We start from the raw sequence: 27,567 nt of genomic DNA, 5'->3' as shown, positions 1-27,567 counted from the left end.
TAGTTATTGTTTTCTGTTTCTTAGCCAAAGTGAGAGTAAAAGGGCGATAAAACCCATTTTGCATAACAGTCTATCCGTATCCCACACTTTTTGCACTTGTCCCAAGATGTCATTTGCAATTTTTCCCACCTACCAGGATCCAGTGCCCTTTCCCACACACCGTTTAGTCATGACTTCAACTCTAAAACAGTTTCCCTAATTTTCCTAGTTTTGTTTTGGTTTGTGACATAACATTTTGACAAGTCCAGCCTAATTACCTTGGAGAAAAATCCTCAATTGAGCATATAGTCAATCATTAATTTGCAGTATGATTAAACATGCTCTGTAAGCCTTGTATTTCTGTAAACTGAAAAATGGATTCATATCTTGTTTGAATTTAGACTCAAGTTAACAGTCTGGACATGAACATACCACAGGGGCTCCGAGCAAGACAACGGCACATCAGGCTGCCTACTGCTGGTAACACATGCTTTGGTAAGACATGGGTACCATAGGAAAGAACCATTTAATCCAGTGAATGCATCAGTAACTTGTAGTATGATTATCTTTGTTTATCATTTCCCCTCATACGGTTGGTTGTCTTGGTCACTGTGGCTGCAGATCACATCTACTGCTACTATAAAGATTTTGAAAATGGTGATCTTGCAAATTCTTCCTCAGTTTATTAGCAGGAAAACCACTAAAAACATGAAAATTATGTAACTTTTATCTAGACCACAAATAATTACATAGGTAGCCTAAATATAGACAATTTAGTGTTACTAAATTATATATTTTTAAAAACTGAATTTTTTTGACTAAAATTTCAATCACATTTCTCATGAGTGTAATTTGGATTTGGTCAGTCCCAGGTGCTTCTGTTTATGAGCACCTCCAAGATTTCTACTAACCACTGTTCTAGGTGAGCCCAGGGACAAGTTATCTCACACATCTATATTTTGCTACTACAGATAAAACCCCAGAGAGTCCAGATTGATTTTTATATAACCTAAGTCACCTGAGAGTGAAAATTGAACACTTAATAATTTATGAGTCTTCTATAATTAATTTGTAACTCATTGAAAGAATGTTCTTATATTAGTCAAGGACCATCCAACTTCATTTTTTATTTAATCATGGACAGTGGTAGACCATAGTGGAACATCTATAAATGGAGGATTCAATAATCGATGAAACCTTTGTTTGGTCTTACATAAATTGAGTAAGATGAAACAAACCACAGTAAGGTAAGATCCACTGAGGAGAAAGAACAGAAGATCTGGGTCAACAAGTGGGAACTAGAGCATCAAACGCTTCTTGACGGTATTCTACGAGCAAGGAGGAGAAAACTAAAGCTAAGAAGAGCAGTCCATCACGAGGGGAGATAGACGGGGCTTAACCAGTGCACCATGCTGTAATCAAACACCACCTTCCAAAAAAAAAAAAAATAGCCTACAGTGCATCAACGCATTTGTACTCTCCCTACTTCTAGTCCCTTCCATCAATTTCATGCTACTCATCAAATTGTAGTCATCAAGATCTGTGGAATTCTGATCTGAGTTGGTGCTAATTTACAACTACAAAGAAGGAAAAGTTGAGATGGAGAAGAATGTACCATCCTCTGGAGCACCAAATGCCACAGACAAAGAGATGCTGTGCTCTCCAGCTTGGCAATTACACCAACACATCGCCGTCGTTTATACATGGCCCAAAGTGTCAAACTAATGGGACTCTTCATGGCCACTAGGACTGAAGTGTCCCAGGTTGGTTTAACACAAAGATGCCCTTTATTTTCTGAGGAGAGCCTTTCTCAATATCACCACACAATTGTTTTTCATCTGAAAGATAGTGGCCTCCCCTACTGAATTTTTAAAAATCTGTTCATCTGTCTACAAGATTACTTTTGGAGGATGGCACAAGCGTAAGAAGCAGTGCTGAACACTCTTCTATCTTGAGCTCTTACAGAAATCTGAGACTTGTGGACGACACAGTTGTGGCTGTGTATGACAAAAAACCAATGATACAGGAAACTTTCTTATAATGGATACGACCGTGCTATAGAAATGAACCACTTATATGCATATCCTATCGTGTATGGAATAGAAAAGCTTCTGCCTGGAGAGAGAAATAAAGATTTATATAAAAATAAAGAAACAAAAAAAAAAAAAAAACAATAATCAAAAGAGTTAGATTATGTAGTTTTTACTAATTGGCATCTCTAAGTTTAATAAAATAGAGCCTAGACCCAACAAAATGATGAGCTATTAAAAGGGTTAAATTCCCCAAATAAAAGGACACAATTTGAAAATGCGAATCATTCTTAAATTACAAAAGTGAAAAAAGTACAGCATGATGCTCCGATGAGTTAAATATGAGTCCAGAGCATTTTCTAAGTACTGGAACTGTGCTTGCTACAATGATAGGACAGGCACCTGCCTTCCTCTGAGGGATTACAGTTTAATAGTACCTGAAAGAAATAATTTAAGGAACAAAGCTGGAAGAAGTATGTGGCTCACATTAGCATCTTGAGATAGAGAAAATGGTGCTGGGTGAGTGTCATGTTTCCAGATGATGTCATTTAAATCCCACCTCAAGCATCACATCAAGGTGTGGACTGTTGCGTACTACCACTTATCAGACCGATTAGCACTGCGGGAATGAGTGTGCAGCGGGAACCTAGGAAGGACCTCCGCAAGGGCAACTGTCTCATGAGGAGACAGGAAAGAACTGCTGGGAGTTCACTTCAGCTCTAGGCTCACAGTCCTGTGGCCACAGCTATTAAGAAGTTGAAACTAGAAAAGTGACAAGAGTCGAGGCCAGCCTAGCCCACAGACTGAAAAGTTGTTTCAAATAAGCCAAAGGAAGCGAGGAAGGGAGAGGGAGGGAACTGGAGAAGAGGGGTAAATTTCTCTAAATTCACGTGTTCTGATGGCACAGGCCCGTGAGGTTAGCTACTCAGGAGACAAGTTCAAGGCTTCCCTCCACTACAGAGACTTCAAATGCAGTCTAGCCAGCTTAGGGGATGAGACCCTCTCTCAAAACAAAAGGTTAAACAAGGCTGGCGATGCAGCCATGGGACAGAAGCATGTGTCTAATGTGTGTAAAGCCTTATACTCAATACCTATCACTGTTAAAAACAATAACTGGTGATAATATAGCAACCCTGGACGTTTCTGATTTCATTATATTGCAAGGACAATTCTGAAAAAGACACGAGGGTCAATGGTGGGGGGCAGGGAGGCTGGAAACGAGAGGAGCTAAGGGTTGCTTTTTCTAGCCACATTTAAGGAAGACAATGAAATCACGAACACAGATTGGCATCGCTATGTATCACCACCTACACGCCGTTACACGCTCTCAAAGGGTAATCCACAAAGACATTCTCTCAGGCTCATTTTTCCTGCGTCTGCACAGAATGAAGCCTCTAGCCCCATCCTTTTCCACCGTGACCTATTAAACAAATTCAAAATCTCAGACTTTATATTCTTTTTCTATACTTAAATCTAATCTTTAGTTTATATATATGAGTGTTTTAAACAAGATTTCTCATAAAATATATTTTATCATATTCTTTCCCTTGCCTCAACTCCTCTCAGATCAGATCCTCCTCACACTCCTACCAACACAATTTCATATAATCCCTCTCTCTCTCTCTCCCTCTCTCTCTCTCTCTCTCTCTCTCTCTCTCTCTCACACACACACACACACACACACACACACACACACACACAAAGAAATAAAAAGAAAACAATTCAATAATACTGAAATATAAATAAAATGAAACAAACAAACAATGCCCACTAAAACAAACAAACAAACCATGTAGTCTACTTAATGTTGGCCAAATACTCCTAGACATGGCTCCAGACCTGGAGTATGGCTGACATACTTACTCAGTGACACTCCACTGAAGAAAACTGACTTTCCTTTTGCTGACAGGATCTACTGCAGATAACATCCTTAGGAGTGGGGCTTTGTGTCCATCTCCCCTGCTCAGGACTGGGACCTTGTCTGGCTTGAACCTGTGCAGGCTCTGTGCATGCTGCCACGATCTGTCAGTTCCCGTGCACCAGTCTTGCTGGGTCTGGAAGCTGCTGCTTCTGTAAAGTCATCCACCACTTTTACTTCTTACAGTCTTTCTGCCTCTACTTCTGCATAGACCCCTGAGCCTCAAGAAGAAAGTTTGACCAAGACGTCTCATTTAGGACTGAGTGCTCCACTCAGTCTCTCACTCTCTTCACATTGTCCAGTTGCGGGTCTCCATGTTCATTACGATCTACTGAAAGAAGTGTCTCTGAGGAGAGCTGAGCAATGTGCTGCCCTTTGGGTACAGCAATATCCCAGACCCTCTATTCAACCTGTCCCGAAAGATCTGAGGCTTTTCTTTTCGTCTTCAGCTCAGTGCCTTATGAATAGCTGCTTTCTCCTTTGCAAAATATCCTCAGTGATTTGCAGTGCCAGCAGCAGGCAAAACCAACCCTAACAAGATTACAAAAATGGACATGGGAAATATGGTGTGATCCCCACCAAGATGGCAGAGGCATCATGCCTATGGACTAAGAAGAGGTTCAACAGAGTAGACCAGAGACAGCAGACAGTAGATACAAGTTGAAAGGTCATAGAGGAAGGAAGAGAAGAAATGATGTGGAAAGAACCAGGTGGAGACAGAAGAGCCTTGGGATCAGTATTTCCAAGCCTCTGTGTACACGCTAACAACTGTAGCCTCTGAGTAAGGAACTGATCACACCTATTCAGGCACCAGGTCTTTGGTTTTGTTGGGTTTTTTCCCCATAAGGTAGATAAGAAGAGCATCAAGCATGAGTTCATTGGGGAAGAATAGAATAAATCTGAGCTTAGCAATGACAGTAAGGTTTTAAAGCCATCACCAAAATGTACAAGAGATGGAGCCAGCTAATTCCTGGTTCGCTGATTTCCTCTGAGTGGTCAGCAGCCAGAGGAGAGACAGTGAGATGACAGAAGCAGATTAATGAGCTGTAATGGAGCCTTTACTCCACAGCCCTAAACAAACTGCAGTATCTCAGCTGCTATCTTGAAAATGTGTGACATCATAGATGAATGTGGAGGTGCCAGAGACTGAACTGGAAATACATTTTAAGTGAATACCCAATTAGTTAGTGATGGGTGAACAATTATTTTACTTCAGGGCCCACGTTCTCGTTAAAATTACATAACAAAAGCTTATAACCAAAGCTTGAAATCCTTGTCACTAACAATAGAAACATAAGGATAAACAGACATCTCGGCCCTTTTCCTGAGAGGGGTTACTCCTGACAGCAAAGACCTTCTTACATGTGTAGTAAGGCAAATCCACTAAGGGGTGGCCCTTCCGCAAGATCTCTCTGTTAATGCCAATAGCTGCTGTTTGTGTAGACTGCTACTGCTGTGGTCTGTTTCCTAGCTTCCCAGTAAGCATGCCATTTTCCTTCCAATGCAGCTGGTCCATCTCCGATTTGTCACATCTGAGATGTTAATAGCTGTGGGACATTAGTGGTGAACCATGTCAAAATTGTCCTTGAAACACATACTGTTACCTGATACAAGTTTGCAGTATATGACATGGAGACATTTCTTTGGTAGTTCTCTAGAGTTTTCTTTGACATTCCCACAAGGAGAGCCTGATAAAGGCAACAGTTCACTAAATATGGAGTGAATAGACCCTCAAAGCCACTTACATTTAATATTGTGGACACAGATAAAATAATTAAATTCTACTGACATTAGCATCCTGACTATGGTGGTGAGTGTTGACCTAAGCGGCATTACTAAGGGAAAGGAAAAAAGGCCATCTGATGATTACAGTCCCTAGGGGAGAATTTTTAAATTTAAAGGCATCCCAATGTATAAATTTAAATGATCAGAACAGATCTAAAGGCTGATAAAAAAAAAAAAGATGAGAACACTATGTTTTCTCTAGTTTTTTACTTTAACTATTATTTTCTATTTATTTCATTGAGATATAAAGATACATTATATATAATATATAATACATACACACACATTTCTCTGTCTTGTTTTTCAGATAAGGAAAACACTATGTTTTGAAGATGTCGTTTCTCCAAGTAATATCCTTAGTGTGCCTGCAAGACTGTGCCTCATCCTTCTCGTTTCCTACAAAGAGTTCTCTTTCCTACTGAGTAAGTAATTTTTTGAAATGTACTATTCAAGCAGCATTATTCAAACAGAAGATGGAAGCCACTAAGGGGGGAAAATCTAGATTTCTTACCCCTCCCTTATATTCAATCAGCTGTAGTGTTTTAAAACTTCTACTCTCTAATTCAGTACAGAAATTTCTGTCACTCTGTTGAGTCTCCTATTCTATTATTTATGACATCTTGCCATTTTCCTGCTTCCCATTTCTCCTTGCCCTGCCTGGAAGCCCCAAATCTAGGAAGTGTAAATTGACTTGATGAGGCCCAGCGCTCTGTGATTTCTCTGCATTCTAGCACACATCCACCATCTGTTTTCTTCCTCTCCTACAGCATGCATGACCTGCGTTACTTATTCAATCACGAATGGACTTCCAAATACATCTAGTCTCCACAATAGGATCATGAACTATTTGAAGACAGGACACTATTTTCTGTTAATTTATATCTCCTATTCTAGTTCCATACAATTACTTCATACATAATTAATAGCCTGATTATCTAAGGACTACCTCACCAAGATACGCTGCATGTCTATTATGCAACCCCAAATGTTGTAGACAATCAGAGGGGATTCCAGGAAGAAAATTTTAACTATTCAGTGATGACAGAGGTCACCCTAAACAGTGAAAATCAAATTTATACTGACTAAGAAAGCAATAATTTATAGTTAGGGAATACCTGGATGAATGACACAAATAATTAATTCTAAAGTACAGTCTTGCTGTGAATACATTACTGACGATTGCTCCATGAGGGGCATGGAATCCATAAAAGACTTCCGTATGAATCAGCCATAACATTTAGAAACAATTGTGTTTTTAAAACATTATATTAATTACTTGCCAGTGTCTTCCAAGGAAAAGGCAAGCTGAAATGCAAAAGAGATGAAGAGAAGCAAAATATTAGGACTTTGATTAGCAACAATACTTGAAAATATGAATGATTGCCAATCAAAATTTTCTTAATAAAAACAGCCACAGCTACTGCTCTTTTAAGGAGAATGGCAGCGGAGCATAATGAAAAGTGCTTTGGAATATCAAAGGTAATGCCACGGACTCCAATGAAAGTAACACACTCGGGGTTTCACACCAGGAGCAGGAAATAATGAGACTAGTGTTAAGGAAGGAGTTAGCCATAAGGTTGGTAATTTTAAGAACAACATTTTTCATGTTCTTGCTTTGTGCCCAGAAGGCACATAAGAACTCAATATCAGCACATTTATTTCTTGCATAGGAAAAAAAAAACACTATTTCTTGCCTGAAGAAATTTGTAATTTATTCTCAGGTCACGTTAGTGATTAAGTTAGACCACCACGTCAATCATGTTATGTTAGCTGCCTTCAGAAGATTGTAGCTAGTCAACTGGCTTGTGGTCACTGTCACTGTTTCCTCCGATGAAGCACCATCCCCACATCCCATCACCTTGCCTTTCACTGTGTCTGCACTCCTTCCAGCAAGTGGCTTTTCAGGTGACTTTCTTCACCATGCTGGTTTTCAGTCACCATTGATAACATTAGAAATGAGACCACTTGCAATTTTCCCTTAGTAGAAGTTGTCTTCAAACTGCACAGTTCTGTATAAAAGCTAAGTTTGCCACAAAGGTACACTCCTCAAAACGTGCAAGGATAAGAATTTGTTGTCATCTGGCTAGTACAGTGGAGGATGAAAATTTTCCATCAAGCCAGATGGCAAATTTTCAGGCTTGTCCTTTAGACAACTTGAAAACATATGAATATATATGTCAAAATTTTCAGTTTAGTCAGCTATATAACTTTACCTAGCTTTCTTTTTCAAAGATTATAAAATTCATATAAGATGTGATAATTACAGATAAAAGGGATGCTATTTGATTCAGAATAACATATAAATTCTCCCCAAATGTACTGTCATAATTTTAACAAAAATTTGATATAAACCCAATAATTATCACTGGTTGAGTTACCCTAAAATGAATCTACCTAGATTCCACAAGAAAATATGCTAAAAGATTTTGTTAGGCAAAAAGGTGAGTCTATAACTAATAATTCTTTCAAGAAAACTAAGACAGCTGATACATTAAACAATATCTTTTCATATTAAGAAATGGCCAGTTGGCTAAGTGAAAATACCAACTATCTTAGAGATAGGTAAAACATCAAAAATTCAAACAATAAATTTCAGATTCTAATGCCACATTTTGATGAAAGACATCCTACTTTAGTGCTAATTATCAAGGGCTTTCTTTGACTCACTAGTTTCATCCAAAAAGAACAGAAAGATACAGGGGTGTGGACATCTCAGTCTGTCCATTCTCAAGTCACCAAGAAGCAGTTGGACAGTTTCCTGTCCACATTTAGAGGATGTTTCCACTGAGCATCACATAATCAATGCTTTATAAGCTTGTCAATATGCACATTTTCAGTATTCATGGAAGTCTTGCTATTTACCCATCTTTACAAATTAAGATAAAATTAATAACATTTGGAATAGTTAAATGAAAGATAACAAAAGGAAGGGGATTCTAATACCATCTCAATAGATGAAAGCCTCTATTGACCTGCATTGCTTTGAACTTCTTGCTTCTCAAGCAGCGTGGATATGGGATGCCAACAACGCTGCCTTTACATAGAGAAAAATGTTCCCAAAGTGCAGGATAACCAACATGGCTATCCCAGGAAGCATCTTAGGGCCCCATGGGTTTAAATTATAGGACAAGTTAATTCATTAGCACTATTACACAAGAAGTTGTCACTGAGAAAACATTTGTCAGCCATATATGACTAGATTGCCTTACTCCCAAGATGCAAATTAGACATTCTTAAAAATTTATGTTGTGCTATTACAAAGTCATGACAATTTCCACTTCATAAAACAATGTCTTAACCAACCAGCCAGAAGAAGTAACTTTCTACCAAGTAGGTAATTCAATCTGTAAGTTACAACACTTTTCATTGGATGAAAATCTTACTTAAACCTACTTAGTTTATAAAATTGAGAAAATAACGATATCGGAAATATCTCCATTTCTATGACTTCAACTAGTCCTCGGATTTAAATGGTAATAGCTATATGACAAATGAATTATTTGTTCATTGAGTGCTTTTGTAAGACATTAGAAATGTCAGTGTGGTTCCCTATTGTTTGCAGCCACTCTCTATACAGTAGTTCTTATGGAGCTAGAAATACAGTGGGTAAAAAAGGAGAGTCACACATACTGCAAAGTACCCATGAACGGTGGCCAAAATCAAAGTTTCATGTACAAAGAGAATTCTACAAGGACCACCAAATAATGTAGAATTAATATAATGTTACTCATTTTACTCCAAATAACCTAAACACTGCTGTTGTCAAAATGTGTTTATCAACTTTAACAAATTTCTTTTTATATGGTTTTAAATATTGGGATGAATTTCAATGAAAATTAGTTTTGACACCAACAAAATATTCTCTTTGCACTGCAAATAGTATGGCATAGCATCAAGGTAAGAATTGTAAATGAGAGGTGTTATTCTTTTTGTTTGTTTGGTTGGTTGGTTTTTTATTTGGGTTTTGTTTTGTTTTTCAAGACAGGGTTTCTCTGTGTAGTCTTGGCTGTCCTGGACTTGCTTTGTAGAGCAGGCTGGCCTCGAACTCACAGCGATCCACCTGCCTCTGCCTCCCACAGTGCTGGAATTACAGGCCTATGCCTCCTCGCCTGGCTCTAGAGGTGTTACTCTACAGCCAACTTAGGCCTGTATTAAATTTGACTCACATTTCCAGAAAACTGCTATTTTCTAACCAGATCTAAAAAACACTATGTTTTCCTATAATACAACCATCAGGACAGTTGCCCCTTTAAAGGAAGTTTACCCGTCTCTGGAATAACTTCTCCATTTTAACTCCCTTGAGTCACTGCCTGAAGCTTACAGCCTTAACCCCACCCCCACCTCACGCTGGCCTCAAACTCCTGCCTGTCTCTCCTTCAGCAAATCCCACCAGTGTGCACCACAACAGCCGGCAGAGGCTTTATTGTATACGTGCCTGCAGAAGGCATTACTAACCCTATGGTAATCAGCCTTGGGCTCCATCACTGCCTGCTCCTTGCTATTAATTTTTCCTAAGTTGTTTTTGTATTAGTCACAGGATTTGTCACTATAATAAAATATCTAACACACTTATGCAGAGGACAGGTTTGTTTTGGCTTATGCTTGTAGAGGTTTCAGATCAAAACTGTGTGGTTCCTTTTTTGGTGATAGTTGTGCATTATAGCAAAAATGTGCATCACAGAAAAAGAAATGCTCATCTCATGAGCCAAAACTCAAAAGAGATAAAGAGGAGTCTAAGGTTCACAATCTCCATTGACCTAAGACCTAGTCTCCTAAAGTTTACTAATCCAAGAAAACTCCATTATGGGAACCATGGCTTTAACACATGAATATATGGGAAATGTTCAATATCAAATATTAATTATAATTAGAAATCATTATTATCACAGTTTCTACTCTAGTTTAATACTAACAAAACCAATGATGTTTTACCTGTGCTCTTGACTAAAGTTAGGAACTATGTTTCCTTTCATAACCTCCCTTGCAGCTACATAATTTTAGGCAGAGAGATGGCAGCTGATTCAGATTCAAGTAAGCCTGGTGTGGTATATACTGTCTAGAGGTTGTAGAACTCAAGTTGGGCAAAGAGACAAGAGCCTTTTCTGATACATCCCAAACATGAATAAGTTTAGGAATTACTACTAATGCATAATACAGTAATGAGAATGCCATCTAAAATTAGGGTGCTGGTTTCCACGTCCAGTGCTACCTTCCGCTGTGTATTATATAAAACCAAAGGTTCTATCATGTTCTGACCACTGTTACTTGCCCTCTGTGGAGGTGAAACAACGTAAGAGAACTGATCTAAAAGAATGATTAATATTTACTGATTTCTGGCCATTGACTCAGGCCCCAGATGAGGTTTTTGTGCTATTGTCTATTGACAAGATTGTCTGATCAAGCTTACTAGACAATGATTGTTTTCCTAGTCTCATTCACTTCTGCTTCTGTTCTGCACCAAGAACTCACTAAGAACACAGAGACATCAACTCATCATATTTTCTTTTGCCATCACCAACTACTACCTGATTCCTTTGCCATATTTTAATGCAAGTTGCTTACTGGGATTCTTTTTCTCATTGGCTGATAACTTCAATCATATGTAGCTTCCATCTTGATTTCACTATTTTAGTTTGGGGTATTTTATCACATTTGATATTTAAAAGATACACAATACAATCTTACTGCTTTTTTTTTAACAGACCAAATGCAAAGCGAACAACCTTATAGGCACATCTATGAAAGTTACCTGATAAAATTGGCAAGGATGGGCAAGCACATTAGGCATGTCCATGTGGCAATGGAGCATGTGCCTTCTTTTAATCACTGACCAGCTCCAAGAAAGCAATGCATGGGTTTTTATTGTTATTAACATAAATTTAAATTTTTAAGAAATATTCATTGGCTTTAACACAATTAAGCCAAATACCAATTAATCTAATTGTAAACAGCAGAAATGACCTTTATAAACTCCTGTATAGATAACAATGTTGAAGATAAATACTTACCAGGAACAATTAAAAACTCAAAAAAGGAACTTTCGGAAATAATATTTAATAAACAAACATTGTGTTTCAAATTTACAAAGGGAGCAGAGAAGGGCAATATGAGTAGATTCAACATTTTGGATTTATTTACTACCACAGACCCATTCTTAAATGTTCTTGTGATTTTCATATAGAGAAAAAAAATTCAGGTGGCTACTTATTTTATCAACTATCCTGTGGAAAGGAAAATTTTTACCTGTGCAGAAGCACATTAAGATAAAAAATCAATACACCACCTCAGGATTTCTTTAGTTATTATTTCAGTGTAATTGAAAATAATGAGTCAAACATTTTAGTGAATTAAGTTTTCTAACATGCAGTAACTATGTGAAAAAGGAAAAAATGAAGTAACCAGAAGGTTAGATGTCATTAAAACTTTGCATATTTTTATCGAAATTACAAGTTTTTAAGTAAAAACACATTATTTCACACAGCATTACAGTGAATTAAATTAGCAGTTAATTTACACTTTAAAGATATCTACTAATAAGATGATCAAAGATTTTCATCACTCATATTTTTCTCTCTTCAGATAAGAGCTTTAATTTAAAATATGAACAGACGAGCATTTGAAGGCACTTGGCCTTAATTCCTCAACTGTTTGCTAATCCACTAGGCTTTGAAAACATCCCTCGGTCTACATGCATTCTCCATTAGCTTTGCTTGCTATGAAATAATTGCTCCATTATAGCTATTATAACAGACTAGCTTCAACAGAAGTAATCCATAAGATGTGCTTTTTAGAAATTTCCTCAGGAGCATGTCTTTAAAAATGAAGCCAGATTTTAAGAATGGAGATCAACTGTGCAAGATGCAACTAGAGATAGATCATTTTTAAAGCTGTTAGTAAACTGTCTCAGTTAATTCACTTTTGTCTCTCCACTGGATCAAAAAGAGTTCCCAATTTATATTTTATTCATAGCTATATACCCAACCAAAATGTCCTGATCAGAGTAAGAGATTTACAGATGCTGTTTATATCAGCATACCATTAATAATCATGATTAAAAGTGAAATGCTACACAGGTATCACACGCGTGTGCATGCGCGCGTGCACACACACACACACACACACACACACACACACACACACACACACACACACACATTCCAAAGGTACCCGAGAATTTATTTGGCTGATAAGAGACAAACCAGGGATAGCTGGTGTTCTCCTTCTGTTTGAAGTCAACAGAGGCTGTTGAAGGCTGTAAGTTATGGAAGTGCGGAAGTGCAGTCTGTTGTGAAAGTCAGTAAGCAGTAACAAATAATCAAGGGGACGAAGAAAATGACACAAAATGAAAGAAAAAGAAAATACATACAATGCCTAATGCCATACTGAGAGAGGCAAAGACAGACAGGCAGAGCTGGAGAGATGCTGCTGCCTTTCTGCCCTTGGGTGTCCTGCAATTTCCATACAGCTATACCATACCATATCTGAGACTTCATACATGAGACCATTTTGTCTAACTAAAGAGTCATGCTTGGAACATTCAGAAAACATTACAAGACGTGCAGGGCTTGCAAATTTGCTCTGCCTGAGATGATTCAGCAAAAGTGTCATCACAAATGTCAATCACCCTGGGCACGGAACACACAGAACACTAACCCATGAACTGAAGTTGTGTCTCTAGTTGCCAGTGACTGACAGACGTACAAGCAGCCACATCTGTGGTGCTGCTGATCCTGAACCCAAGGTGCATGCCATCTCTGCCATATCTCCAACCACAGCCACCTCCCCTGACGTTCCCATTACTCTCGGTCTTCCATCTGGTCCCCAGTTTGCCTCTCTGGCTACCTGCCCATCTGCTTTCGGTCCATAGAGGAATTACTGCTCATGGCTGTAGTAATGTACATATTTAAATTGTTTGCCATTTCTTATCATTTCTGCTGGATTGCTTATTTCCTCGTCTCTACACCATTCTACCCCATCAGATGCACATAAATCAAAGAGAAAGGGAAAACACAGGGATACAAATGGGAAAGAAGATGGAGTGAGGGTTTTCAGATGGTGGAGAAATAGACTTGAAGAGTATTTTTTTACTTTGCATGTGTAAGATTTAATTAAGAGGAAAACCCTGTGGAAGTCATTAGTAACTTATAATGACTCATGCATAACAATTGGGCTTGAAGACGTCAAACATGTTATAACATTAAACAAATGCCTTAGGTCTGTGTACTCAAGTCTCAGGTACAAATATGAGAAGAAGTACGTCAAGTCCATTGTAACAAGCATTGCAGGAAACGTGGATGTATATCACAGTACACAGACATGGTAGGGAAACATATTCTTTTGCCTTTCTGAGAGTACAATCTACTTTTATATAATAACCCACTTCCACTATACCCCTCAAAAAACTCTACTCCTCAAAGTACATCTTCTAATGCTCGAGGTTCATGCTTTTATCGAAGACTCTCTTCCTCCTTGTCTAAGCGACTAAAATCCCACCACCACACAAAACAAACGCATCACCACTCCAGCCATCTTAAACTTCAATGCCCATCCAAATCTCTCGGGTTCTTCTTAGGATGGAGATTCTGACGTAGTGAGTTGAGAGCGAGCCCCAAGCTTCCATATCAAATGTAAGCAGGCTAACATTAAGCAAGTTTCAGATAGCAGTTGTCTCTTAGGTACAGAATAGGGCTCCACACTCCACTTAAGACTTATTTTTAAAAACATTTATTGGTCACCTTGTGAATATGAAGCTCTCAGATATGAAAATAAAATTAAGAACCAGCCCCCATTGTTAAAGTAGTCATTATGGTGAGCAATGTCCAAATATTGGTATACAAGAGAAATCTTTGGAATGTTTATTACACATGTAAATCCATGGTCTTTTTCCTTTGGCATAGTTTGCTTTTGTTAGAATGGATGTCCATGACTCTGCATGCCAATTCATTCTGATCCCCACTAAAGTTTAAGGCACTAGTGGAAGAGTCTGATGACTACAAAACAACAATAGGCTACAATTACGTCACATCATCCATGAGCAGCAAGGCCCCCAAAACCAGAGAAGAATGCAAACCAGAAAGAACGTAATAGAGATTTGGGCCAGAGGAGTCAAAGGTGTGTTGGAGACCATCAAAGAAAATACTGGGAAACTTTGCTCAGTCCACAGTCAAACGACCTATGACTTTGGCTTTGATTCATTGAGCTTTTCCGAACTAATCAAAAGCGACTAAAGAGTCATCAGCATGCCTTAACTAGGCTGCAAAGAACTCAACAGTTCCAAAACTTCCCTCTTTCAGAGACTATCTTATTTAAAATCTCTTTCAAACTTCATACCAGGGAACATGACTAAGGTCTTCCCATATGTTTTGTACAGAAGTTTGGTTACAAAACAAAGTAGTCTGGGTTACAATTTATGATTTAATTAATCAAGTGCCAGAAGTCCTCAATTTCATAGTCAGCAGCAGCAGAAAGAAAAACAGCATCTGCTTTCAAAAGAGTTGAATATGCTGAAATGTCTTAAAAAGCAGATTTTAAAATTTTACAACCAAATTCCTGTCTGGTGAAATCTATGGGGGGGAAACACCCGCTTTAAAAATAAAACGGCTTTTTAAAATTACTTTGTAAAAAAAAGTTTGTTAAAAGTTGTCAGTGTTGCAGGAAATAAGGACAAAGTCCTTATTAGAGGCATTTGTTAAAATACAAAAAACAAATAGTTGGTAACTACTAATCTATCTTAATTACCTTATTAGCTCAGAACACCTCTTGGCTCGTGATCTCTGAATGCTGGGATTTCTAAGAATACTTGCTTCAAAAGCCACAATGTCTTATTCAAGCAGTTGAGTAGGGTCTAGTAAAGCATACTTCACCTCAGTCCGGGGGATGCCTTGCTGGTAAGCCTTGTCAATGTGAGTCTTAGCAACGGTCCCACAATATTGTTTCTTAAAGGTAATTTGTCATCTTTCATTGATTAGGATATCTCTAATTGTAACATGGAAGCCATTCAGCCATTACATGCAACATAATTCCTGTTGCATAGCTTCAAATGGCAATTCTAGCGCACCCCTATAGTGCACTGTCAAGCTGGAATGGGGATGGTGAATCCACAAGCGAGGCTGATTGGCTAGTAGAGCCCGACACCTTCATCCTAGGCCTTCTACATGTTTGTCAGTTGAGAGAAAAACTCAGTCAACAGCGTTTTCCTTTCTGATGAGTTGGTAGCACAGAGATAACTAGATACAAGCACTGGGTGTTCTGAAATAATTTGGAATTCTTATGTGCATAGTGTGGAATATTTCTCTCTTCTGAAATAATTTTATTAAGACAGAAGCAGCCCTAGTATTGTTCTCCAAAGAATGACAGGGATGACACAGCACTCAATTCTATCTTTTTCAGGGTAGTTTGGTGACAAATGGCAGAAACCCAAGTTTATGTAGACAGAGCAAAAGATGTATTGACTTATGCAACTGAATCTCAGAAATGGCAGTGATTTTAAATTTGTCAGAAAAAAACAAAAACAAAAACAAAACAACTTAAAATGACTACATCAATCAAGAAACTGGATACGGGTGATTGATGATGCTTACGAGGACTGAGGAACATTGGTTTCCTTTCAGAGGACTTCTAGTAAGGATGTTATGCTTAGACTTGAAACTTATACAAATACCATGCTTTAGTAGGTTTGTTTTTGGAGGGTTTGTTAGGAAATTTGAAACTACACTATGTACATAGTATTGAAAACCTGTGGCAAGGTGATTCTGTGCTTCCAGCCAGCTTCCTGGTTGTAAACTTCATACCTCTCCCAGCCATGTATTTATCTAATACTATAGAGGGCAAAGCTGCAGAGCTGCAGCTACTAGAGCAGGGAGTGGTCCGGAAGGCCCCGTGTGAGGTATCAGTGGCTTTGAGGGCCAGAGAACTAGTGAAGGGGGAAAGAGGGATGAGAAATACCGGCAGCAGGGTAAGAAGGGAGCAAGGTGGGTCGGTGAGCTCAGTGCTAACTCTTGAGTGAGCCGTGCCTTGCACCTTGAGTACCTAATAAAGCTTTTCATTCTCTGAAAAACACTATTTAAGTATCATAGACTACCTACTAAGTCATAGAATGGGGAGACCAAGGAGAGTTGAGTTTCTTCCCTGACCGGAGATGTTCAGATCTGCCTGTCTTGCAAGTCGTAGGTGCTATGAGCTCCGACTCTGGAGTCAGATTGCCTCAGCCAAGTGCCAGTTCTCCTCTTTCTAACCATCAGAACCTGGGAGTTACTTCACCCCTTTCACCTCTGCTTTCCCATCTGTAAAATGGAAACTTGTCTTACTGATTTTTAAACAGAGATGAGATAAGCAACATACTAAGGATAACTCCACCACACAATTCTTAACTTTTTATTTTCAACGTGACTGAGATAATTGCAGCTTCACCTACAGTTATAAGATACGGTAGAGAGATCACACATATCCATTACATACATATAATTTTAGTAACTTAGATATTAGTAATATCAACCTTATTAGCAAAATTTTTCAACCCTTCATGTGAAGCTTAACATATAATTTACATATACACAATGCACTAATGAACAAGCAATGAAAATCTATCTAGAGTCCCCTTTAAGCTCTCAATCATTTTATAAAAGTTCTTTGTAGGGAAAAAAAACCAAGCATTATTAGATTTTGCAAATATGAGGAAAAGAGAACGATCAAAAGCATTAAGTGTCTAGACCATTATTAGCAAATAGTTGTACAAGCCCAGTTGTCAGACCATAAACATAATGATACCCTTTACTCGCAGTCCCAAAGAAATCTGGGGAACCAGTATTATAAGTCAAATAAACTTGGAAAACCTTCTATCACACAATCAGGATGTTAAATTAAAAAAAAACCACAGAGAAATAATTCTCTTGATTCTGTAAACACATAGGCGGACTTACAGTAGTCAAAGAGAAACTCCTCTAATTTACTAGCTTTGCCCTTCTCATCATCAAAGTCCCTTCAGAGCCTCTTTGTCTCATCCTTTAGTGTAATGCTCCACCTGTGCACTGTAACTCACACAACTTCTATAACTTCTTTTACATTTGGCTAAAGAGTGTTTAACATGACAGTAGGAAGAAGACTAGAGAGATAGATAGCTGACAAATATGTCATCTTAGACGGTGTCTGTTAATCAACTAGAAGCCTAAGTAATTAACTTCTATTATCCTAAGTTCTTGATCACCAAGGACATGAACCAAACTTCTTTCGAGTAGAGCAATCTCCTCCTAAATATGTTCCACCCTGGGCAACCTTTTCAGGACACCTTAAAAAGTTTATTCTTATGTGGGTACCAGGGATCTAAACTAGGGTCCTGATGCTCGAAGACCAACTGCTTATGTTTGTTGGTTGGTTAGTTTGTTTTATAAAATAAGGTATCCTTCTAGCTCCTGAAGTATTAACACACAAAAGTGCAGAATAAATAGATCACTGTAAAGGTCAAAACTATACACAATTTTAATTTTTAGAGTAAGCTTGTTTACATTTTGAAGTTGAATAGTATCCAATTACTATGACTTCTTTTGCCTGTTCTATTTTTTTTTTTAAGATGAGACTTTTCAAAAATGCATTTCCCCTTATTCCTCAATCCCTTAAACATTTAAAATCCTTTAAAGTTAATAATCCTTTAGTTATTAGCAGGTTAATAAGCTTGAGGCAAATATAAAATTCTGAGCATGCGAACGTAAAATGACCGTAGGAGTAAAGTTTGAGCCCGTAATTCTCTGAATATCCCAGCCTGAAAATGGCCATGTTATGTTATGTTATGCTATGCTATGCTATGCTATGTTATGTTATGTTATGTTATGTTATGTATGACATCAATGATACTGAGAAGCACTGCTGTTGAATTGGGGCTGAGCCTATGTAGACGTACAGGCAATAACTAACACCTCAGCTGTTAGACACTGCCACAGGGAAGCCCTCGGCCTGCAAACAGTGCCTCAAACAGAAGCATCAGAGCCTGGAAGGCGTGTGAGCACTAAGACACTCGAGGCTGGCTCTTAGGGTGTAAGACAACATGATTGGAAAGCATGAAAGTGGGCCTTGGCCATGGACATATTTCTCCATGAATATATTTTATTGGGTGTTCAAATGCTATGACACCAACCCTAAAAATTCTTACATTTTTCTATCAGAACTCTGTCCCAGACCAATTGGGCTATTCTGGCATTTCAGAATAGGCTAGCTTTCCTGGAAATGGGGTTTCTTGCTTCAAGAATAACAAAATAAAAGGAAAGAAATGCAACAAATATTTTCACATCTGAGTTTCTACTTCCATTTTCCACTGCTCTTTACCCTCCTAATATAATCACATGCACAGCTATGCCAGAAAATCTCAACCATCAAAATCAGATTTCTTTAAATTTGTTTGTTCTCAGCCCACCACAAAATTTCAGAATATTTTTTATTATTCAATAGTAAGAAACATTAAGAAAACACTTCAAAAGATGTCCATAGTACTACTTTACATGTACCTAATATTTGATCATGGCCTTTTAAAAGAAATACCCCCATGAGGGGCTGGAGAGATGGCTCAGCAGTTAAGAGCACTGACTGTTCTTCCAAAGGACCCGGGTTCAACTCCCTCCCCGCACCCACAGGCCAGCTCACAACTGTCTGTATCTCCAAGATCTGACACTCTCACACAGACATACATGCAGGCAGAGCACCATTGCACATAAAATAAAAACAAATTTTTAGAAAAGAAAGAAAATAAATATCACCATGCAAGGACTTTGTAATTTCTCTCTAAAACCACACAAGCGATACAAAAGATATGCCACCCCATGAGGAGACACTTTAACATACAAACTTGTTCTGGTCTCATTCTAAGAAGAATTTACGTTTAATTTTAAAAGCAACTCCCTGGGAATAGAAGCAGAAACTAGACTATCTAAGGTGACTAATATATAAATGCCTTAGAAACACTGAGAAATTTAAGAAATTCTTGTGTAAGTCAAAATGTTACAATTAAATTATTTCAGAGTTGTAATGACTGTATTAGAAATTTTCCATACTTCAAATATCTTTATCTGTGTTCAAGTTTCAGTGGTAGAACATCATTTCCAAAATATGACAGCTGAGGTGTTTAACATAAATGACCTCTGACAGCAAAAGCAAGGTCGTACCTACACGTTAGCCTTCCCATAGAAAGCTATTTAATCTTTCCACAATCACAAACCATTTGTGTAAAAGATACAGGTATATAGATAAAAAATTTTTTCTACAATTAAATTTTTCTTTAGACATATTCCAAAAAAATTGTCCAATTACAAAAAGAAACTTAGATCACGGTGTGACTATGAACCCTGGAGCAGGAGGAGGAGGAAGAGGACGAGGAGGAGGAAGAGGATGAGGGGGAGGAGGAGGAGGAGGAGGAGGAGGAGGAGGAGCAGACCAAATGCCCAAAGGACACTGCAGACTGTCTCCTCAATCCCTCAGGCTCCTACTCCAAGCTTCAGTGACCCGACTGGAAAGAGCACAGTCTTCACTACTGAAAATAAATGTAAAGCCAAAGAGATTACACCATGAAACTGCATAACATTCCCTGTTACCATTTTTTAATTTTCTTATTAAGGCCCCTTTCTTAGCATTTGTATTTTGCTCACTTGATATTATATGAGGTCAATTAGAACAAATCTTCATTGATTTAGAAATCTTGTATATACTAGTCCACATCAATAATGAAAACTGGGCGATTATGAATGTGTCTGAAAAACATATACCAAAATTTTGCATATATTAACATACAGAAAAATATAATAATTTATGTACTTAGTAATGGAGATAGTTCATAAGGAATTATAGCTCATTATTATAATTGATAATTATACCTCAGAAAATTAATTTATATAATCACCTACCACCTACTAAGTATATCTAGGTATACCACTATGTGATAAACATACAAATAAAATATATAAGAAAGCCTCCAAATTATGTTACTTTTTAAAGAAATTATACATACACACATACACGCACACACGCACGCACGCACAAACAGACAAGAGACAGAAAGCTAGAATGGGAGCTTATTCAAACATTCCCCTATGTAAAACTTAGTTGCTTCTTTCTTTCTTTCATCCTGGATTTGAACCATGAGTCACACTTTAAATTCCTCAGTACCGCCAGAACACAGTATGATCAATAACAATAAAAACAACTATGCACTGTGGTTTTCTGGGAAGTTTCTAGATTTTCTTTCCTTCACACTGCTGGCCATCAGAGCACGTGCACACAGTGTGGAACAGTGCAGAGAAGAACTCAAGCCGGCCCATGGTCAGTGAAAACCCACTCAGCCATCTCTGGCAACACAGACCTATGAGTTCCCTGCTCAAAGTACCTTGCTGTTTTTTCAAGCCTTAAACACCTTGATCCATCTCCATTATCCCTGTAAACAAAACAGACAAAGCAATCGCACAGGTCTATACTGTCTTATCCATCATTTTAACATCCAGTGTTCTCTGAAAACCCAGTTGAGTTTTTTCCCATTTTCTTCTCTTCATTAATTTGGCACAAACTGTACTGACTAGAGGCTATTTATCATCTCTACTAGTATAAATATTAAGGTTTTGCTAGGAAAAATTAATGTCTGTGATCACAGGGTACTGCCCCACACCATATGTGACACATTACTTACTACATAGTACGTGTAACTAGTACCTTCCCACAAACCTCAGAAATCTCATATTCTGGAACAATCTGTCTCCAAGAGCTTCCTAGCTCTTTCTACTTCCTCATTTTTATCTTGCATAGTTGCCGTTTCCTCCTAAGACCCAGATCTCTTTTGATCTCATAATCTTTCTTCATCCAGTCAGCCCTATCATTTTATTTTATCTTTGAATGAAAACTTTAATCCCCTCAAGCGTTTTCAAAGTTGACACTCCAGACACTGGGACTGATAGAGGGCTCGGGCCACAGATTTTTGTAGTCCTCCTCTGTCACCTGTCCTCATTGGCATTGTAGATTTTCTTTTCCATTGTTCCTTCTTTCTTCCCAAATCCAGATGGGCTTTCCTCTACTTTTAAAACGAATGTCACCTTTACAAAAACATACAAGCCAATTGCTCGATTTCTTCAAGAGCTTGCTTTAAACAAGTTCTTGGAGGCTCGTCTTCTGCCCCCATTCCCTCAAGCACTCACCCAACCTGACGCTTTTCTGAGAACTTACTGCACTTTGTGTTCCGAGAGTAAAACGCTCGTCACTGGAGGATGAGGAAAGAAGAGGGAAAAAGATGAAGAAACAAGACTAAACAGAGACCATGTAAGGTAGCTCACCAACATTTGGCCAAACAAAAGGCCCTACTATGGCACCATGCACTGCTTTGCTCAGGCTGTGCAGTTAGCCTACCCTAGGGAGACCACAATGATTGGCTCCGGCTTTTACCATTCTCCTATGAAGAGTCACACCCGTCATCTTTGCTCCTCCCTAGTCTACTACCTTTATACATGAAAGGTAGCTAAAAATCATCAGCTAAATACAATATTACAACATTTGCTATTGCATTTATGTTATATTTAATTCATGTAATAGTTATAACATTCCATACAATAGATAGCATGCAGCATGTGTGTTACTTGACAGACATTTCAAATGGCCTTCACTTCCTGCTGTTCTCAAATGCCATGTCTTCGGGAGAATCTCCTGTAAGGACTTGAAGTCACCAATTTCCTCAAGCATACACTCCAACTCTTTTCTGTTCTATGCTTGTCTTGCGACACTACTTCCCACCTGACTGCCTGCCGCTGCTGCTCTTTATGAAGGGAGATGCTCGTGTTCCCCAGGGTCTTCCTATCCCTAGTTCCTACGTCACAGGCAGGGTCTAAGCACCATGGACACAAGCCCAGTACTCCATCTGCCCTCCATGCCTATCCCTGAAAAGAAGATGTTGAGTTGTGGTAAAATAAATAAATAAATAAATAAATAAATAAATAAATAAGGCATAGTTTTCAATTAATTCCACCTTCCTGCACTGCATTTGGTAGTGTTTCATGAACTGTGCAACTTCTCCCCCTACTTTTGTGCCAAAACAGCTTAACCTTTTATTTAAGTGTCTCTGGTCCAAAGAAAAATCATTAAAATTGGGCAGCGCTAATAAATACTACTGCATAATGACTCGCTCCAGTTCTCTGCAGTAATTAGTACTCTGGTGATGAAATGTGCCTCTAGGTTCAAAATTTTATAATGTTTTGACAGTTGGATTCTTACCAAGCATGAAATGAACCAATAAAAAGATTCCTTTTTGTTAGTATTCTCCGAGCATTAGAAAAAAATCTATTCTCAATGCCTAACAGTAGTACTATGAGAGAAAAAAAAAAAAAAAAAAAAAAAAAAAGACTGACCCCCCTCAGGTTCAGAGAGGTTTGTGTGGCATTCAGATGATGAGACGATAAATGCGAAATCTCTGATAACTAAAAGCCAAGAGCAAGTTCTATTTAACAGCCACGTGCGTCTCAATCACGTTGATTAGCAGAGCGAGGTAATATGCATTAGAATCTTCATGCCAGTCAAAATTCTCATAAATACCATATTTTATTTTTCGTCTTTAACCGTTTGGTGATTGTGGCATTTTAAGCCGCCTCAAACGGTTCTTTGTGGAGGTTGTTTTCACTTGGATGCAGGTCTTCTTTCAACAGCATTCACATCCCATAGAAACACAGTTTCTCACAGAAACACAGCATGGCCCGACAGCATCGGCAAAGCGAGGCAAGGGTTTCCACTGCCAAGTGGTTGCCATGCCTTCACCTGAGGGTAACACCCACTGCAACCTTAAAGTTTATTTCTGCATGTACCAAAAAGTCAAAAGCTTTAAGGGTCCTGCGCCCCTCTATTAATCTACACCTCCTTGGTGCCAGCGGCACCGCGTTGCTCCGCATGTACTTATACTCCTGTGCTGCACGGCTCTGGAGAAGGATGGGGGTGCGGGTTAGGCTCACTTACCACCTCTGAGCCGTAGACTTACACGTGCCTGATGGTAAACCTTACGCTGTGTGTAGTTCACCATATTACCGGCAAACACCCCTTTATCAACAAGCTCTTCGGTTCCGAACTTTCATTTCCTTACACTTGCCTCTGAGACATTTGTGCTTTGCAAGCCATTTCCGGAAACGCCTGCTTGGACATATGCAACAGGCGTCAGTAGACCATTCCGGATACTTGGCGCACATCATTAACTTCCTGGAGTTTTTAATGAAACCAAGAAAACTGTTAAAGAAATTACCAGAAGTTTGTCTCACATTATGACATCCAATTTACCTCCATAAAATATGGATTTCCTTTATAAATTATGTAATGTTATAGAATAAGCTATGTGGTATGCGGGCTGATCATTCTCTGTATGAGGCAGGTTGGAGGAATCCTCTAGTCAGATATATTGTAATTGTGCCCCTCTAAAATGAAATGCCATGCTTATAAATTGGTTATTTTTAAATGATTAAGCTAACGAGTTCTGAACTTTTAACCTATATGGGTTTCATAATTACACAGCTTGAAATCCTCATCAGAAAATCTGTCTGCTCCTGAAATTCAAATCATTTTATAATCTTGAATAATGCATGGCAACTCTACAGAAATTAAAACATTCATAAAAGTAAAGAAATTCATAACATTAAATTTTTCTCCAAGAGCATAAAGCAACAGAGATAAATTAGTTCTCGGTTCCTTGGTCTCTCAGCCCAGCATCCGCCTCCTCCCATCTCTTTCATGAGAAGCACCTACGTCACTCTACACACAGTCCATAATGACTTAGAACATTGTCTTCTGGACATCACAGGGCTGTTAACCCATGAATACCACAGCTAGGTTTGCCTATACAAGACCTCTGCAAGATCAAGCCAGGCAACAATCCCATTATAAAGCAGATATCTAGCAGATGATGTCCACTCAGCGAGGAGAGTAATATTTCTTGAGGGATTTGGTACCCAGTAGTTGCCTGTGCTCGTGTAGACAGCCCTAACCTCATGCACAAATGAGCATCACTAATTAGACATAGGAATAAAAGTACATTGTATACATACTTTCCAAATAACACATGTTAAAAATACTTCTTTAGAAGTCATCTCCCAATACAACATTTCCTTTCAGATTAGGAAAAAAATAACATAGTTACATTAATAAATTACATTAATTACATTAAAATAATGAAGTAGTGGGAGGAGATCTGGGAGGAGTTAGGGCAGGGGTAAATATGACCAAAATGCATTGTACAAATCCCCAAAGAATTAGTAATAACATTTTAAAATAATAAATAAATGTAAAAAGAAATTTAATCCATGTCGTTAATAAAGAAAAAAGTTGGGGCTGGTGAGATGGCTTAGCAGTTAAGAGCACTGACTGCTCGTCCAGAGGACGTGGGTTCAATTCCCAGCACCCATGTGGCAGCTCACAACTGTCATACATGCAGGCAAAACACCAATGTACATAAAATAAATTAAAAAGAAAAAAGTTAAATCTACAAAATAACAGTTAACACAAAATAGATCTTCAAGATTGAATAAGGTTGTTTGTCTTTAAATCTCTCACATGTATTTCAAGTAGAAATGTTATAAAAGCAACTCTAGCTAGCATTTTACCAATAATCTCTTTAGAAGAAATGGGTTTCATTCTACCAAACATCAGAGCAATGATCAGAACTGTGCCGGCCCTGCCCCATATGCACCACATCCACGCTCACTTACCCACCCTTTCTGATAGAAGGTACATGCCAAATTTATGATGCCAGGAGTCATTTTCCTAAAATACCAAACTTTTAAAAAATTTTCCATATGCTTACATACTTTTTATTTCTTCTTTGGTAAGTTTTCTTTTCTTTTCTTTATTCTAATTTCACACCTACATTTAGACCATAACCACTCCCTGCTTCCTCCCACCCAATACCTCACAGAACCCTCACCAATACCCTACTCTCAATATCCAACTGTTCATATTTCTGAAAAATATAAAGTCTTCATTCTTTATGAAAAATATCTTGTTTTTAAACTTAATTACAACTTGTAGAGTATTTATTAGTCTGAATCACAGCAGATTTTTCAAACAGAAAGCAAAGGAAGGGTGCTGAATTTTTTAAACGGGGACGAAATGTAATGTGGACATTTGAAAGCAACTTTCACACAATAGACCCAGGCCAGCAAGCTGGCTCAGCAGGCAAAGGCATTTCCACCAAGCCTGGTGACCGGGTTCAATCCCCAGGACCTACACGCTAGAGGGAGAGAACCAACTCCCGCAAGTTGTCTGCTCACAGACACAAATACACAACAAACAAACAAGTGTGCAATAAAATTTAAATGTTAACACAAGACAAAACTATGTCAATTCAAAGAAAATTGCATTAAGCATGCATGTACTTATTTTATTATGCCATCATGGAGATCTACATGCCACCTTTGAATAGGGATTACTCCTGCTGGGTTTCACTAGAGGAGTTGAGGAGTATTTCATCACAATTAAAATGTTTGATATTTAATAAGTATTAATTTTAGAACATTTTAAAAAGCTTTAAAACAACAACAACCAAATAAATAAGCCTTAGACAGGCACCTTGTGCTCATAAGTCCTGCAGTTTCACCTTTTATTCCTAATAAGTTATCCCATGCTCCATGCGCAGCTCAGCTCCAGCAGGACAGCCTTTGCAACTGCTCTGCCTGAGATAAATTCCTAAATCATTCAGACTGTAAACACTATAACCAAGACACTGGCATTGCCCCAAAGTAAATGGCGAGGAGCACGCTGCGAATGCCAGGTTTTATGTGTGCTTACAGCTCCACATCTAATGGACAGAGAAAGAAGATATTTTAAAACAATGATGTGGCTGAGGTATTAATCAACTTGATGTCATAATAAAAGATTGTGTGTCAAAACTTCAATCCAGCACTGCATTCCTCTCCTTATATGGTGACACTCACTAATTTTTAAAAGCCTTTTTGCTGCTTATTTCTTAAAACATACACAACTGTCGAACTGCCCAACGTATTTCAACCATAATAATGCTCATTGTTCAAAAACTACATTTTCCATGTTAAAAAAAGTCTAAAGTTTAAATTATCTATATTTATTCTTGAGAACCTTAGGCTATCAGATACTGTCGCTGCAGACAAGAAACATTTCTCCATTTAAGAGGGAAATATTTAGTTTTAGTAACCCCAAAGCAGTGTGTTGAGTTAAACTCACCGTGGAATCTTTTTTGCCAAGTACTCATTTCAATCAACCTAGTATTCATTTTCAGCTTCTGACTTCTAAACAATAATAAAGGGTTGAAGAATACTACTCCAAGATCTTAATATTTTACTTGTATGGAAATATCAATTTCAAATATTAAAGTAGTAAAAATTATACAGGTTTCAATCTATACACATAAAAATGTACACATGACTCTAAAGTTAAAAATTAATTTGTCCAATTAGTTCCCTTTTTCATGCACTATATGTGAACCCAAGACTTATTTAAGATTAAAGTCTCCTTCATTATGTGCAGCCATTACAGTGAGATACCTGACTTAAACAGAAGATTATTTTGGGGAGAGAGTGTCTGTGTAGCTTGAGAGTTTATGCCCTTTCTGTCAAGTCTCCCTAAAGAAGCAGCAATGCCGTCCTGTCATTTTCTATTGCTTTCTTATGCACATTATCCCTGTTTCTTCTTGATGTTCATCACAGCACTGTAAAAAAAAAAGTCAATCACCAGATCACTGAATCTGCAAATTACTTCTTCTACCTAGTCACATCCATCTACCCACCTCAAAACGTACACGGTATCTTTACAAACTCTTCTGGTGTACCATTCACTTGACCCCAGCTCCAAATTATTCTGTATCATGAAGGAAAAAAATGCAAGTTACTCCAAAGA

General features: G+C 38.1%; 1 protein-coding gene across 1 annotated transcript in view; it reads right to left on the bottom strand.

The window, feature by feature from the left end:
• The window catches only part of Pard3b (par-3 family cell polarity regulator beta), a 979,071-nt gene that overhangs the window by 802,524 nt on the left and 148,980 nt on the right, over positions 1-27,567 (bottom strand). The gene's annotated exons all lie outside the window — the stretch shown is intronic.

This window comes from Acomys russatus, chromosome 12, assembly GCF_903995435.1.
Source record: "Acomys russatus chromosome 12, mAcoRus1.1, whole genome shotgun sequence".
NCBI classification, from domain to species: domain Eukaryota; kingdom Metazoa; phylum Chordata; class Mammalia; order Rodentia; family Muridae; genus Acomys; species Acomys russatus.
This window is presented reverse-complemented; position numbering and strand designations above follow the sequence as displayed.